This window comes from Gallus gallus, chromosome 4 (genome assembly GCF_016699485.2).
Source record: "Gallus gallus isolate bGalGal1 chromosome 4, bGalGal1.mat.broiler.GRCg7b, whole genome shotgun sequence".
NCBI lineage: Eukaryota > Metazoa > Chordata > Aves > Galliformes > Phasianidae > Gallus > Gallus gallus.
In genome coordinates this window covers 2,663,006-2,680,206 of record NC_052535.1, presented here as the reverse complement: position 1 = coordinate 2,680,206, position 17,201 = coordinate 2,663,006, and the positions used below count along the sequence as shown (strand labels likewise).

The 17,201-nt window shown below is 43.4% G+C and overlaps 1 protein-coding gene across 7 annotated transcripts in view; it reads right to left on the bottom strand.

The window, feature by feature from the left end:
• The window catches only part of HTR2C (5-hydroxytryptamine receptor 2C), a 239,929-nt gene that overhangs the window by 102,828 nt on the left and 119,900 nt on the right, over positions 1-17,201 (bottom strand). For 2 of the 7 annotated variants that reach the window (XM_046940303.1, XM_046940306.1), the window contains exon 1: positions 16,225-16,392. The exons of the other annotated variants lie outside the window; for them this stretch is intronic. The gene's annotated coding sequence lies outside the window, so the exon portion shown is untranslated. Of the gene's footprint in view, positions 1-16,224; positions 16,393-17,201 lie in introns of those variants that run through there. 7 annotated transcript variants of the gene reach the window in all.

The following is a 17,201-nucleotide window of genomic DNA, read 5'->3' as shown; positions in this document are numbered from 1 at the left end:
AGCCACTCTATAAATCAGATGATCCACACCATAACTTATCTCCCATTGCCTTCCTCAGTAAAGTTTTACCTTTAATCCCTCTCTGCATCATTAGCAGCACCATCACACAGTGCTCTCCTTCCTGCAGTTGAAATACCACAGCACCCAGGCACAGAGCCATTGCTTACATTTAATTCAGCTACACAGCATCTTCTGGGGGATATTCAGCCTTTTTAAACAAAACACAAAACATCAGGTTAGGAAATAGAAAAAGCCTGTGCTACAACGTCCATTTCCAGGAGGATGTGCTGCATTTCACTAGAACTACCAAGGTCCCCCCCGTTCTGCCTTCCTCTGTTGCACTCTGAGACTATTCATTCCCAACACAATCATCCACATTTCCATTTTGATTTTATTATACTTAGGTATGATGCAACCTGTATTTAACAATGCATTACCATTTCCAAGGGCAAATATTTTCCTGTAATCCCAGCTATGTCATTATTCTCTTTCTATTACACGTACTTTAAATGTCAAAATCCATCTCCTAGAACTAATCAAATATAAAACAAGCTTAGCAGGAGAAAGTCAGTTTGAAAGGGGTATTCCAGATGAAATAAAAACTTGAATGTCCTTTATTTAAAATAGGCTTTGCCTATTATTTAATTTACTTTTTTGAAATGATGTCCCAGGGACAATGCCTGGTAAAAAGATTCATGTCTCTCAGCTCTTCTGACATCACCCACTACCCGGGGCAACACCTAAATACTGGGGTAGATTCAACCTGATCATAATGAAGGGAGGCAGGAGGAAACATCACCATTACATTCATTATGGAATTCCTTTTACTCCCAATAGGTAAGCAGTAAATGCATGAAAAAAAACCCAACCATGAGAAGAATGTCTGTTCTACGAAGATGGAAAGGTATCAATATTTCATGTTTAAGTGATTTGAGCTTAAGCTTGAGTTATGTTTTTCATGAATTCCTTTACCTATACCTATTCCTTTACTCTCCTAGTAGTTCACTGCCAGCATTAATCTTACACAATACATAAATAGTGGTTTATCTTTTAACGTAGCTATCAAAGTTTATCTGATACCTCAATACACCTGATTTTATATTTGTAATACAGATGTCTTCATTTATTTATTTCTTCATGAATTTACAGAGTAAACCCTATCTTACAACCCACAGGACATACGACACGTTGATATAATTACCTTTAAAATTCTGGGCAGTTTTTCTGTTTGAAATTTACTGTACACTTGTTCAAAGCTTAGCTTTGTTTCCTTTGGTGTCTCCATCATTTTAGGACTAATTTCTCTGTAGCATCACAGCTCAATTTCTGACAAAAGTGCACCAACCAGCCAAGTTCTTTCCTGGTTTAGACAGTGGTTTGGTAACAAAAAAAAAGGAACAATCACTCCCTCTGGGATTCCACAGTTTCCACATAATTGAACAAGGTAAATTGTTAAACCCTTTTCAGAATTCATCTCCTTCATCAAATAAGTCTGAAGGTACCTGGAATGAACTTGTAGGCTATGGAATGTTCAGCTGGGAGCTTGCATCCATTCCCAACTTCATCAGCCCACTCAGATCACAGACAGGACCCTGCATCTCCAAACACTGAATAACACGGGTTATTCTGTCTGTGTCAAATTTGCCTCCTTCTTGATTCAGATAAGAACATTGACATGTGTGACCTTACCAAAGTCTCTGTAATCCCAAAACTCAATTTTTTCCCCATTTTGGACATTCACTGATCAAAAAACACATTTATTTTTGTAGCATATCACTGATAAGACTACAGCTGTCTTGTCTGTAGAATAGCAATTTGGTCTACATTCTTTATGAGAACACTTAACACTGATTAGCTATTTTTCTGGAGCAGTTTTGAGTGCCCTCACACAGGTGGGCAAGAAAATGATACCTGTGTAGTGTTGTGTAAACCTACAGCAACTCTGTAGTTATTTACACATCTTAACATGAAGATGGATACCAGCTGAAAGAGCTGACAGTGATTTCAAGTGGCCGCCTTCTCCTTTCCCTTGTTCCGCAGCAGGATAAGATACCTAATCCCTCCTTTACCAGAAACCATCTAAGTAGTTTGTAACATGTACTAAATCCATTGCTGAAGCAGATTTCAGAGCTCCCACAAGCAGCTAGCTCTAATGCTTCACAGTCCCTGCAGCTGGAAAATAATTCCTAAGACAAACACATTATTTACTTCTTTTATTTCCTGCTGCTATCCACATAGTAATTCATGAAAATTATCTTCATTGATTTTATCTTGCAAATTCACGAGTCTTTTTCAGACTCAATCAGCTGGTGTCCATCCCACCAGTCTCATATTCTGAATTTCTCACCTTTCCACACTTCAGAAACTTCCATTTGTCTGCAGCTTTCAAGAATGAGAAAGCATAAAACTTTCTCTTCCAGATAATACCAAAATCCTTGCAGTTACAGCCATAAGCTATTTAGTGGTGATGTGAAGCTGCCCCTTTATACCTGCACAGCATTCATACTGCCGTCAATGGACCTAAAAACAAAAAGGTTTTCACTCTAGTCAGTCAAGTCCCTGCTGATGGGAGCCCCATGCTGGGTAGTCAATAAGGTTGCCAGTGGCAGGATTCCCCACTGTGTTCGCCTGCTGAGTTTACAGCCAATTTTAATGCACATGAACTTTTCCAGGAAGCTCTAAACCCAGCATACTGCAATATAGGTCTTTATAGACATTCCCCCAACGTGCAGTGAATTCTCTTATATTACTGTACCTTCCTCCTCACTAAAGTTTAAAACAGTGATTTGGATAGGCATCTCTGGTATCACACAAGAAATATTATATATATATATATATATATAGACACACATACGTATATATATATATGAAATACAACTATATATTTAAACAGGGCTCTATTTAGGAAGAGTTCTCTTGCTCTTAAACCACCACACTAGTCCCAAATGTTCCTTTTCCATTCTTGTTCCCAAAGACATACATACATTACCCAACTGAATGCAACTACATTACCCAACTGAATGCAAGTATAGGCAAAAATGAAAGGGTGTTCCATAAACCTAAATATAAATAAAAAAATAAATATAAACCTAAACCTAGGTTCCATAAACCTAAATATAACTTCAGTAGATGAGCAAGACAAACAATTTTATTTGCTTCCCAGGGGAATGCATTTTAATAGGATAAAATCCTGCCACCAAATGCATAGATACACAGGAGAAACAGCTGTGCCTTGGAGAGACTGCCTCACCTGAGAATACAAGGCTCCAATTACTGCTTTTTGTGCAAAATTTAGACTAAACTGCAACTTGCAACAGGATCCAATGAAAGGAGAATCTACAATGTCCATCAATAACAGGAGAAAAAGAACCAACATAGTTGACGTGGTACAGAAAAGGACAGCAGGGCTTTGAACTCACAGGAATATCCCTTCTTATCACAGGAGCTTCAGCAAGTGAGTTTCTGTGGGGCTATTACAAACATTTATGGAAAGACAATACTTTTTAAATTAGAAAATGATGTGCCACCACCTGGGTTTGACTCCAAGCCCTTCTGGAATCATGTCATACACTTGAGCCTTTCAAAGATCGTATCTGACAACTCAAAAACATAGCCAGATCCCACCACACCACAGCAAAATCACATCCAAAGGATGTCACGGACAAAACAAAACCAAAAGACAAAGCAAAGGAAGGAAGCAGGCAGCAAGGATGAGAAAAACAAGCAAGCCATGCATACAACTGCTCATGGCAACCCGTCTTTACGTAGCACTTACAAAACCTCTCTTTCACACCCTCCTCTCCCTTCTAAATCTGTACTTAAGACACACTACTTGGTTTGTCACCTTCGGACAGAGCACACAGCACGGAATTGACATCTCAGTGGAAATGGGACCCTCCTCTAACACAACTCAGTGATTGGCGAGCTGCTCTCTGGGCATGCTGGGTGGGTTTAGCAGGAGCGAGGGCATGGATTTAGGCTCCTCACTGATCACCAGAGGGTGCAATGCATGCTCAGTTTCACATGCTGAGAGAGAAAATGATGAGGAATCTCATGAGAGACTTGTTGATAAACGTAAATTAAAGGAAAGGCCCTTAATCTGCCAACTCGGTACCTCAGAACAAGGCGAGGTAAAAGGTGGCCCATCAGGAAGTATTATTGCTTACCTTCCAGCTGAAATAAATTATAAGCCCCAAGCCTGGCAGACAGTTCTGAAGCCTGTAGGAAAAGCAGGTAAATTAAAGGTAGCGGCTCTGAGGGCTAGATAGTTCCTAAATCTCTCCTTATCCTTTTGGAAACTTCCCTGAGTTGCAAGAGGGACCAGAGGTTCATTTCCTTGAAAATCCTGGCCCCATAAAGTACATGAAGAAAGAATAGCTATGTGACACCAGTCCTGCCTCTCTCTGGACATATTTTTCCTTTGACTGAAGCACGTGATTTACAGTTCTGGTGAAGCACTAAATGGAAATGCTCTTTCCTTCGCTGCAGCTATGAGTCACCATCCAGACACCACAGCAAACTCAGTTACGCATCGAGCAGAGGCGGCTCATCACCCTCAGCCTTATCTATGGGCACTGGTGAGGAACAGGCCACCTCTCAGCATCTCTAAATCAAGGCTGATTCAGCCCATGAGCAACAAAGGAAATTGCCTCTACTTCCACCAATTACAGGGAGTCTAGTAAGAGCTTTGAGCATCCCTGCTAGTGAATTAGCAAGGGATAATTATTTTACCTGGACCTCAGCACTGGGGCGTGCGGATTGATGGTGTCTGGAGGACTGCAGTCCCCACGATAACTCCAAGCAGTGCAGCTGACTGATTTGTTGCTTGGGTGACGTGTGTTTCAATTTACCCCTTTCACCTTAAATTCTGCAGAATCCCTGAGATGTCATCTATTTCCCAACGGAACCGAGAAAGAGAAGAGTGGAAATCAAACGGTGTTAAGTGAGACGCAAAAATGAAATGGTTGGAGAAATGACACAACCCTGGGAAAATTAATTACAAACTGTCATCTGAAATGTCATCAAGAATGGAGTCACATATATCCTAAGGCCTTTGATAAAGGAGGTCTAATACCAAATCAGGAGAAGGAGGAGAAAGCAGCTTTGAATAATTCACACGCTGGAAGCTAATCAACATTCAGCCATGAAGATGACATTTCCTTTAAACGAGCTCCCCTTTAGCTTGTCAGAATAGCAACAGTCCTAGATTGTACTTCACCGTTTAATTACTAATGGATTTGGTTTTGTTCTTTGGTCGCCTTTAATTTAGTGTGGGAATTGAATTTACTTTGCTTTAAAAATTACCATAATTAAGCCAACAGCCATCCTTTCTCCTCCTAAGACTTAATTCTACAAGATGGTATTAAAAACTTTATAAAAAACCTAAAATCGCCGCATTGGGCAGGACATGTAAATAAACAACACGAGAGAGCACTGCAGCCTTTATTTGTTTTACACACCCAGAAATTAGATTTATTATTCCAACAGATTCCTGGGTTTGGAGCCACGGGGCCTCAGCCTCCCTTCTCCTCCCCATGCTCTGAGCTGGAGACATCACTTATTCACTGCTGGCCAAAACCTCATGGAGAGACTTAAAGGAAAGGAAACCAACTTTGCCCTTCCAAACAAAGCAGCACTCTGAACTCTGTCTCATGCCAGGATATCCCCATAGCAGAAGGGCAGCACACACCTGAGCTTCTGAATGGGAGTCCTGGGTAGGACATCTGGAGACTATGAGAAGAAAATAATGGAAGTATTGGGCAACATGCATTGCTTGAAACCTGCAATGGTTATAAGATTAAGTTTAAGATTAAGATAAATTTCAGATTAAGATAAGTAAGATTATACGATGCTCTGAGAAGCCATGTCTTGCCCTGTAATAAATCTAATGTTTGGAAAACATTTGTCTTCCTAGGAACAGAATGAGTTTGCTCAAAGTATACATTCCCTGGGAATTGGGTGACTGAAACGCCAGTTAAGGAGCTACAGGCACCAAACCTTCCTGGCACAGCCTGCTGGCCATCTGGCTGCCTAACAATGTAAAACAGGCCCACAGTTATGATGCTGTTATCAGGTAACCATTATTAGACAAATATCTAACGTTAATGACAAGTGGAAAAAAATAGCTTCCCACTTATTAAGGTTAGGAAAAGACCATTTAGATCATCATGTCCAACCCTATCATGCCCACTAATCATGTCTCTCAGTGCCACATCCACCCTTTTCCTTGAAAACCTCCAGGGGAGGCCTAAATGCCAGAAGAGAAAATTATTATCATGTCTGACTTGGAAGTGAAAGTTTTGGTTTGTGCCTGCTAAAATTACAGCAGGAGTCTTCAAAGTATATACCTTGAAAGAGAGACTACTAATACATGGATACCCTTCATTAGCAGCAGCAGTCTCCGAGGACAGAAAAGAAATAAAAGGCAATGACCTACAGAGAGCAAGGAGATGATGTATTACAGCGGTACCACCCAGCGGTCAGATTGGCAGAAAGGGCATTTCCAGAGCTGTTCAGGTCCCTCTTCCGGATCAGAACAGGCAATGCAGCAAGTTTCAAAGCTGATACCAATGACTCTTTGCTATAGCTATGTAGCAACAAAGTTAGAGTCAGCATCACAAGAAGCAACAGGAGCTTTACAAGACAGTTCCTGAGCATGTACAGCCTCCAGTGACTAAATCTCAGCTTGCTTTGCTGTCATTCTTGCCACATACATTCATCCTTATTATTCATCCGAGCTTTCAAGTGGAACAACGTCCTGATTCAAGGCTTTATGTCCCAATCCCTATGTAAATTCTTAGTCACAATCTCAGGAGAGCCAGATGATTTCCTCCCCCCACCTTTCAAGTAAAAGATTGCCTTCTGTAGAACACACATTGATGAAATCCTGGCTGCTTCTCATGCTAGCAATAAACACAGAAGTTTTGATAGAGATATTCAAGGTTTGCCCAAGGCAAAGCCCCATCCTGGGGCAGTCCATGAGCCATCTGGGAGAGAAGTTTCCCCATGAATTACATCTACTGACTCAATAAAACTGCATTCAACACAAGCTTTAGCATGATTTCTATCACTGCAGACAGGTTCACAGACTCAGCTTGCCTCTGAAGTGTGCCTGCCCCCAGCCTGAGACAGCCCTCAGTGGCAGAATGCACAGGTGTGTGGTTTTGTATTGACCAAAAGCCAGGATGTCACCTGCATTCCCTCCCGCACTCCTGGCTAGAGTAAGGTTCGGAGTCATTCAGAGCAATGCTTCTTCTTTTTCCAGGCTGTGACAATGAGTGAAGACTGTTGCCTATGAAAGTCACTCACGTTCACCACCCTGGGCAAATGTGCTTCTCTTAAATCAAGACATCTTATTTATTTTACCTGTTCCTGCCTCCCACCTCCTCTTCACCATAGCAAACCAGAGATTTCACCTCCCTTCCTTAACTCTACATCAGTGTGTCTGTAGGTACACAGAAATGAGTGCAATCAAAACAATCCCTATTCTACCAGTCCCAGTAATAAAAGACGAGACTTCACATACCTGAACATATTCACAGCAGCGCTATAAACCTTCCCTTCACACCTCCCACCCACTGAATGCAGAAACACACATTTCCTGACAGAGATCATCGTCTCCTGTCTACCATCTTTCATTAGTTAATTTCAAAGCAATTTACTAAAAAGGTCCACATCAACACGACAAGGATGGCTCAGAGAAAGGGATGTGTCTGTCAGGGGTTACAGTATGGGTAATTTCAAGAATGCAAGCCTGCATACCTTAGCTCATTTTGGCTTCCAGGCAAACAAATCTGATTTGTAGTTTTATTACACAGAGACCCTCCATCTCTTTCCAGCTACAGACCTCAATTTCATGAGATGGCTGTAGTGGTAAGCTAAGGTGATAACAAGTTATCACCATCATTTCAAAAGCTGCCAAGCTGTTTGTATGAGAGGAAATCAAGCCACAGCAGCTTTTCACAAGCTACAAAGCCATACCAGTTTAACACTTACGTACAGTCACAGGTATCTATGGTAACAGTGAATTACATTGCATTGCCACAGTACTAACACTGATTTCTTCCTCAGCTTTAGGTGATCTACTGGCTGGAACTGGAGACCTGCATGACAGCCAGTCAATACCTCTCTGGAGTTACAATCCAGTCCCAGCACATACCACACTTTCCAGAGCTGAAGTGATGAGGAAGGCTGCAGTCTTGCTAGCACACCTTCCAAAGAGATTTCCAAAAGTGACACCATGTCTTGTGGTCAACGTCTTCATTGTTGTTGATATTTTCCCCATTCCTTCCTCTACCCCTAACATTTCCTCTCTCTCTCTCCTTGGCCTTTAAAGCAAATCCCTTGGCTTTACCATCGCCATCTCACACACACACATCCACCCCCTGTAGAAATGCCTCTGTCCCAGAGACACCACAGCTGCTCTAACTCTCATCTCTTCCCTAACACTTTTCTAATGTTGTTCGCCAAAATGAGACTGCTTCTCAATTCAGGGCCCCTCCTGCTACCACAAAGAACAGACTTTTGCCTCTTTCATCCAGGGCTCAGCACTGATATATTGTCACTACTGTCATTTCTGCAGCCTCATCGCGTTACGCACCCGTGTCTATTTGTTAGGCCTTTATTACCACTACATCTCCCAGAGCTTTGCTTGCCTCCCCCTCTCAGATCTGATTTATTTCTCTAGGATTACAAGCCCTAAATTCATTAGTTTGTCCTTTCACAGAATGAATCTCAAAGCAGCTTTTTGGCTGCACTTGAAATTACTCCAGATACTTTTGAATCTTTTTCCTTGGCATTCAGACAGGGATCCAATTTACTGTGATCTGCCACTTTTGATACAGCACTGTTGCTTCACTCTTTGAGATCATCAAGGGAAATGCTAGCATCAGAAAAGGAGAGAGATGACAAGTTACGGAAAATCCCTTCAAGTCATATTACAAGTAAACACAACATCATCTTTCTCATCAGTACTGAAGCCAGTGAAGATCACCACCAGTGTCAGTGATGGTGAGGCTCTCAGACCTCCTAGCATTATAGAATCGTTTGGGTTGGGAGGGACCCGTAAAGGCCATCTGGTCCAACTGCACTGAGCAGGGACACCCACAGCTCCATCAGTGCTCAGAGCCCATCCAGCCTGACCTTGAGTATCTCCAGGGACAGGACATCCACCACCCTCTGTGCAATCTGTGCCACTGCCTTCCCATTCTTATTGCAAACAACTTCTTGATATCCAGTCTAAATTTCCCCTCTTTTAGTTCGAAACCACTTCCCCTTGTCCTGTCACAACAGACCCTGCTGCACAGCCTGTCCCCTTCTTTCTTGCAGCCCTTTTGAATACTGGAAGGATGACTGGGACACTACAGACGATCAGGAACTCTCCCAGGGAATTCAGACATGATTTTTCATTTAAATGCCCTGTTCCAGAAGAGGAACAAGAACAGAAATGTCAGCAGTGTCCCAATGCACCCAACTGCTGCCAGAAGAGCACAAGGGAAGCTTGACCTCAAAACTTCTAACTTACAAAAGTGTGATTTAGGATTGAATACAGTAACTCTATGTTGAAATACATTCAATTCTAGCAATCAGGTCCTACAAGTCACAACAGGGTAGTTTCTTAAGTACCCAGGAGCAAAAATAAATCCATAATTCCATAAATCTTACTGATGTTTAAAACTACTTAGAATAACTGAAAGACCTCCAGGGCTGTCCATTCAGCCATTCATAGCTTTCTGCATTGGGAAACACACACTGTGCATGGAAGTGTTTAATCTGCAGCAGTTATCACCTGCTGGGAGTTTTGAAACGACACTCCAGCACCTGGGAGAAACCATATATTGCCAGGGATAACCTGAAGGAATCCGAGATGTAAACTATCCTGGAATTATAAACAATACATAAATTAAAACCAAAGGCAAGAAATCTTCCAGGATAACTCACCGAACAGGACTTTGTAAAGATTAGATCGATAGGAAAAGGTTTTCCTTCCTCAAAAATGGAGAAGAGGTCAAACAAGCTGTACTGATCACCATTCCAAAATACTCCATTTGGAAAACACAGGAAGGTGACAGCTAAGCAGCTGCCATCAGATCAGCTATTAGAAACAGCAGAGCACACACTTCATCGCTCATCATTTGCAAGGATAACCAACAAGGAGTCAGCATTTGTGATTTACAACAGCGTTTTGGATTCCAGCACTAGCAAACTCTGATAATCCCAAATAAAAGCCACGACGTAGTGCTGATGGTTTGCTTTATTCCTCCGTATTACTGGGCATCTTAAAATCATTCTGCTTTCCTCAGAGTTATTTGTGCAACCCATTATTTTCCCACCAGTCTCAATAGAATCACAATTCCCCAAAAGGTCATTTACCTAATGGGAAAAAAATGTTATTTACTGACTCGTTGTACCGAGACTGGCAGGATGCAAAACAGAGCAGATGTGGTTCTTAACCCTTTGGGTTATGCTTACATTACACTGACAGTAAGTTGCAGAATTAAAATAGCATTTCAGTGTAGATATATATAGACAGATATACACACACAAAAGAACAGAGTTTGAAGAGTTTGGGGCCTTAGCAGAGGAAAAGAGATACCCAGCAAAGAGCAGACAGGGAAATAGTGAAGAAAACAAGTTATTTCACCGCAGATTTTTTTTGTTGTTGTTATTATTATCATTATTCAGTTTTTCTTCCAGAGCTAAAAGTAACTTTTATCACTCAAGTTGCACTGCTGTTTCTTGAAGATATTCCTAAAACCCAGCAGCGTCCCAGAATTTGGCAAAAACAAAGCAATAAAAGCAACATCCTCCAACAGTCTGAACATACAGCCTCGCTCCCACTGTACGTTCAACAGCCTTCCTGTACACACCTAGGCTCAGCCTAACCCCATTGACCTCCGTCTTCAAAAAGCTGGTAAAATGCAGGAATGGAAGGATCTGCTATAAAACATGGGTGCCCCGAGCCAGCCCATGCACACACACCTCCCTGCACAGCTCCTTCGTCTTTATGGCTTCCATCAAAGTGAGTGCTCAGGGTCAGCCCGTAGGGAGGCCCAGAGGATCAGTCACTCAAGAGAAGGAAAATAAACCCAGTTTATATTTATTGGGCATCTCAGAAATGCTCTGAAGTGCACTCTAAGTTCTTCCGTGAAGCAGCTGCCGCAATTGCCGTGCTGTTAGAAAAATATGCCCAAATGGATGAATGTCACGTCTCAGGCCTGATGGACTGCAGATCTCACAACTGCGGGGATCAGCCTGTTCATCAACCCACTACTGCTACTCTGCAAGAGTTCCTGCCTAGGAATCCCTCAGAAGCTCACAGACAGCCATGAGCAGGAGTACAGTGCCTTTCTGAGCCCATCTTTGCTAATGACGGCCTTCTGAAACAGCACATGATTCTCTGAATCTCTCTATCCTTCTCATTTCCAATTGGTAACGGTCAGCCCAATAGAAGAGCACTGGAGGTGGTCCTGAACTGTGGGGACGTGGCACAGAGGGACATGGATAGAGGGCACAGTGGGGATGGGTATGGGTTGGACTTGGAGACCTTATGGGTCATTCCAGCCTGAATGATTCTGCAGGATGGCTGCTTCAAAGTCAAGAAGGAATTTTTCCAGAATGACCAAGCTGGCCAAGGAGGTGGGGTGTGACTCTGATGAGGGCAAAGGGACATAAATCTGTCTCCTTGTCCAAGGAAAGCTCAAACGGGAGCAGAAAAGTTCCAGTGTTGCAGGATGACCTAGTCCTCAGAGGTTAAAAGTAATTGAAAAAGCTGCAGATCTTTTAGCCAAAGCTAAGGGTTAGCCTGTAAATGGAAGGGTTTGGCTGAAGGTCGTGTAACCTCAGGCAAAGAGAGTGGAGCCCTGAATGTCCAGAAAAGCTGGACTTCGCTTGAAGGATCTTCTAGTGATGTTCTGAGGGAATACTGTGTATATATGATGTTCATACACATGTGCATATCACGTATGTGCATGAAAACATATCTCACATTTAAATATGCACACCTGCACATGTATAGAAAAAAATTCATAAAGGTTGAAGCCAAGATATTTCAGTTCAATATGAACTTCAATATCAGCCAAAATATAAAGCATTTAAACAAAGCTGTGTTTAACCATTCAGCTCTTACATTCCCCCAGAGGCAGCAGCGTATATTTTTCACTATTACAGACTTAATAAATAGTATTTGATAAGAGTGCTACATTGCAAACCCTCGTTGGATTTATTGATTTGTTCCTCTTTTCTTTCCTTAGGTCAAGTTAAAACTTGTGCAGAGGTACAGCTGCAGGCCTAAAAGAAGCATATTCAGTCTGAACTTTCGTTCTGTGTGCTGTGTTGTGGGTTATGCTACACCTGACGGCCAAAACTGAGAAGCTAAAATTCACCTTGAGAGATAATTAAAAAAATTCAACTGTGAAATGAAACTACCAGCAGGCCACCTTTTAACTAACAAGATTAGAGTTACAAAAGCTGCCAGCTTGTGCTGTTCTCACCAGTGTAAGTGCTGCAGAACTCAAAGCTTTATCAAGGATTTCAGCCCCACACAACGTTTGAGCATGCCTGAAATTCACAAAATAGCTTATTTTACGTCAGCCTACTGGAGACACCACCAGACTGTCCAACACGATGGACACTGAAAACATAGAACCAAAGACTTAAAAAAGGCTTTTCATTCACCCACAGCGCGCTCCTGTAGTTTCATTTTAGGCATTTTCTCTTGCCTCTGGTTGGCTCAGAGACACAGCGAAACAAAATCACAGAATCACCAAGGTTGGAAAAGACCCACAGGATCACCCAGTCCAACCATCCACCCATCACCAATAGTTCTCACTAAACCATGTCCCTCAACACAACGTCCAACCGTTCCTTGAACACCTCCAGAGTCAGTGACTCCACCACCTCTCTGGGCAGCCCATTCCAGTGCCTGACCACCCTTTCGGAGAAGTAGTATTTCCTAACGTCCAGCCTGAACCTTCCCTGGCACAGCTTGAAGCCATTCCCTCTAGTCCTATCACTGTCACACGAGACAAGAGGCTGACCCCCAGCTCACTACAACCTCCCGTCAGGTAGTTATAGAGGGCAGTAAGATCTCCCCTGAGCCTCCTCTTCTCCAGACTGAACAATCCCAGCAGAACACACCCCGTCCATGGTCTAAAAAAGTCCACAGTGCTAAAAAAAAAAAGTGATTATTTTATTACTTAACCACTAGCGCCCTATGATTGTCCTCTTAATTAACAACATCCATGAAGTTTCACTGTATCCATCTCAGAACACTGAAAATTAAAGTTCCATCTTTGATTTTAAAAAGTCAAATACAATCCTCCAACCCAAGTATAGTCGTTCAATGAATCAGACTTCTCTATCTAACAAAGTACTTTCTCAGCAATACAGTTTCTGGAGTCTGAATCGACCTGCAATGCTTTTTCTTACTGCAATGGGAGGCTGTGTTGGGTTTGTTTAGTACAGAAAAATGAATACTGATAAGCTCTTGGATGTGATCTTACAGTACTGTGCTTACATACTGCCAGCAGCATGGGACCTATTGCCAAAAAGAGATCTTTGAGTGCAATAGGAAAAGCAAAACTCTTTTCTTCTCATCAGAAGAATGTAGTTAGAAATCCATTGCTCACCGTAACAGCATAACTACATCACTTAGTCCTCCACAAAGTTAAATGAGGTGCAGTGGCAATAGTCTGTATTTGTTACAGACAAGGAGACACTCAAGCCTTTAAACCAGCACCTTGCAACTGGCTGTGCACCTTTCATTAACATTTCCATGCATATTTCCATGGGCTTTACCAGATAATTGTGAAAGAGCTGAAACTCACAGCCAAGGGGCAGCTGTGCCACGATAGCTGCAGAGCCACACACCACCACGGCCACAACGCTGGCTGCTCTCAGCCACCACCACATTTTTATTGGTGTTGTAGATCTCTGTGCAACTCAGCCAAAGAATTCCTGATCCCTTCCTGCATTCACAACCCCTCTCTTCCCCCCCGCAGTGTGCCTGCAACCTCTGAATCTTCTTCTTGGCAGCCACAAGGCTCTGTGACATTCTCACTTCTATCTTCATTTCAGAGGCATTCAAGCAGCTTCACAGGGAAGTCAGAAGTACAGCAAAGCATAAGGAAAGGCAAGTGCCTCCCTGCCTGCCCCACGGGTGGATTGCCATGGAGATGGCACCTCCTGGGTGATGCAGGCAGCTTGTCTGAGGACACTGCTGCTCGGTACTCGTGCCCTCATGACACATTCCAACTGACTTACCATTGGGCAGGATGCCATTCAAAGAGCCTGGAACAAGCAGAGATGGTTAGAAAATGATCTTCCTGTAAATCATTCTTGCTGGTGGCAGCAATGTTTGAATCACATTTCCTCCTGTTCCCGAACAGGTCAGGGTTTGATCCCTGGCGATCTAACTGAGCCAGGAGACCACAGAGCAAGGGGCTGGCTCTGCTTTACAGCGCATCTTCCTGCAGCAGTGGCAAGGCACATCCTGCCTGAATGCTGCTCAGTACTTCCTTAGCTCCTATACCTTCCCCAAGTTTACACTAAGGACAAAGACAGGCTTCCACCAGAATCACAGGGAATAAAGCACCTTCGGCAGAGGAAGTGTTATAGCCCAATCCCCAGCACAAGCATACACCATGGCAGCCTCTACTGCTTTGCTTCACCTCCGCCAGGCTAGAAGTCAATTGCATCCATTTCCTTTGCTTTCCTACCTCCACTCAAAGACATCCTTCTCTCTTCAGGACCCAAAGTACAAGTCAAGACACACAAAGCAGAGAGCCAACAGGAAACAGTCAACAAGGAGTTGCTCTTCTAGAAGGAAGTGCAGCAGGAACCTAATTTGCGATTCTGAATTGCATCTGAAAGTCTCACCACCAAGGCTGAGTTTTAGCTTAAATGATCCCCTTCCAACCCCTGCATCAGGAGTGCCTGAAGGTCAAGACATCATCTGCCTCTCCTCCAAACAACCTCCAAAGAGCCTAGTTTTCGCCCAGCCCTGTCTCTAAATAAAGGCCCTCCTTCTTTAGATATCTCCCAGACACAGTTGCACAGGATAGATAATTCTCTGTTATAAAGATACAGATCATTATAGCAGAAGGGAAAAATGCACCAGACCAGGCTGCCCAGAGCCAGATCCAAGAAGTAACTCATTCTTGCATTCACAAGTGCAAACATCTAATACCACACTCAGAGATAAGAAATAAACTATTTGCTTGTCTTGTAATATCTTAGAATTCAGAGCAGACATCAAACAGGCTTTTGGGCAGAGGACGTGGTAACTGGTTCCATTCACAAGGAAGCTGGAAGGCGCAGCTCACTGAGACCACAGGTGAGCATCAGCCAACAGTGAGTGCACAAATGGAGGAGAAGGCAGCCCTGGAAATCAGAAGTTCAGCTTTGCAGGAGGGAAATAAAAGAAATGAGTGTATCCTCAGTAATTCAGATGCCATCTGACACACACGAACTTTAATTCTAGGTTGCTAAGTCAGAACTATTAAAAAACCATTTGGTGACATACCCTGTTCTAATTTCAGCCCAAGTTGGCAAGGAGAACTGGGGGGGAAAAAAAGCAAACAAAATATCTGTGCATCCATGTGATCTTACTGCGTTCTAAATAAAAATTAGTTCCCACACATCAAGTCAGATTCTGAAGTGCCACACTCATTTTTGGCTCCTAGCAACTGCTACATCGATCTGATCCAGACACAGAGCTGTATTTCTGTGAGCGTTTCCACCGAAATCCTCTTCCATCCCTTCCAGTTCAGGGTGCTATCAACGTGAAGAGATTTCTCAGAAACTCTGCCTGATCAAATCTGAAATTCTGCTTCATGCTCCCGACCCCACAGATCCTCTTCAGCTTCCATCAACCCCAATAACTGAGCAATAGGGAAAAGTCACTCTGCTTTTCCTCCAGGTCCCACGAAGCCTTTGCCTCTCCAGCCCCAGCAGCAGACCCATGCTGTCACATCTCCATCCAGGCTCCTACACAAGAAGCTCCCCTGCACACATGGCTCCATACAGACTTCTTGTCCTCCACCACTTGCACTCATCACACGATATCCTGAAATCACACTTCTAATCAAGCAGTCGATCCCCCCTCTTCCCACTCTCCCACCACCGATGTGCCCTCGAGCAAAAAGAGAACTGAAAACAGTCAGATTGCAGCTGGAAGAAACCGAGCCAGAATTTCAGACCTCACATTTTGGTTCTGGTTCTTACCGTCCTCAACAGCCACCACCATACCATGACTGTGTGATGACGATGACGCTGTGACAGCTCCAGTGCAGTTCCCATGGGTGCTTCACCCAAAACACCGTGGTCATCTCCAGCTGAGAGATCCCACAGAAGAACTGAATGTGTGGCACCGAGAAGCACAGGCTCACTCCCAGGCATGATAAAAACGAAGCGCCTAACTTCACCCTAATGATATGAATCATGCAATTTGGCCCTCAGACAAACCTCTCTTCTTTCTTTGCTGTTTAATGTGAAAGTGTTTCCACTGAGAAATCCTGGCGCGCAGCAAGGTCGCACTTGTCTCAAGTCGTTCACACGTTCCAAGTAAACACTTCAACACAGTCTACCTACCCAAACCACGTAACCCTCGTGAGGGAAACCAAGCAGCACAGGGAAGATTATTACTTCTTTACATAACTGATACCCTGAACAGAAGAGCACGCAGAACAAGGCATTGTCAACGTGAGGAGCAGAGCTCATTACAGAGCCAGATCAGCTCGGCACCAATGGAGATCTGCAAAGTGAGCCTCCAGGAGGCTGTGTGAGCAGAACGAGCTCGTCACCAAACCGTGGATAGCAGGAGGCATTTAGTAGAAGCTGGAAATATCGTTCCTCTGCAAACTGAGGCAAGATTCAGTTACAATAATAGCCAGCTCTTTCCATCATCTGTGATGGAAAGAGGATTAACAACCGGCAGTGACATTGCAGAGGTCACACCTAACCAGGTCAGGAGCCTCTCAGAAGTGAGGATTACCAGAAACACACAGAATTCTCACAGGGCTGAGAGCCACCTGCAGTCAGGGTTGTGTGGTCGCGTTTTGGAAGGCCCATGGTAGCTTTAGCAGGGTTACTCTCAGACAGCAACAGCATCATGGTGACTGACCATCTGCTTTCACCCAGAGGTTGGTGACGCACTGAACAGGTTGCCCAAGGAGGCTGTGGATGCCCCATCCCTGGAGGCA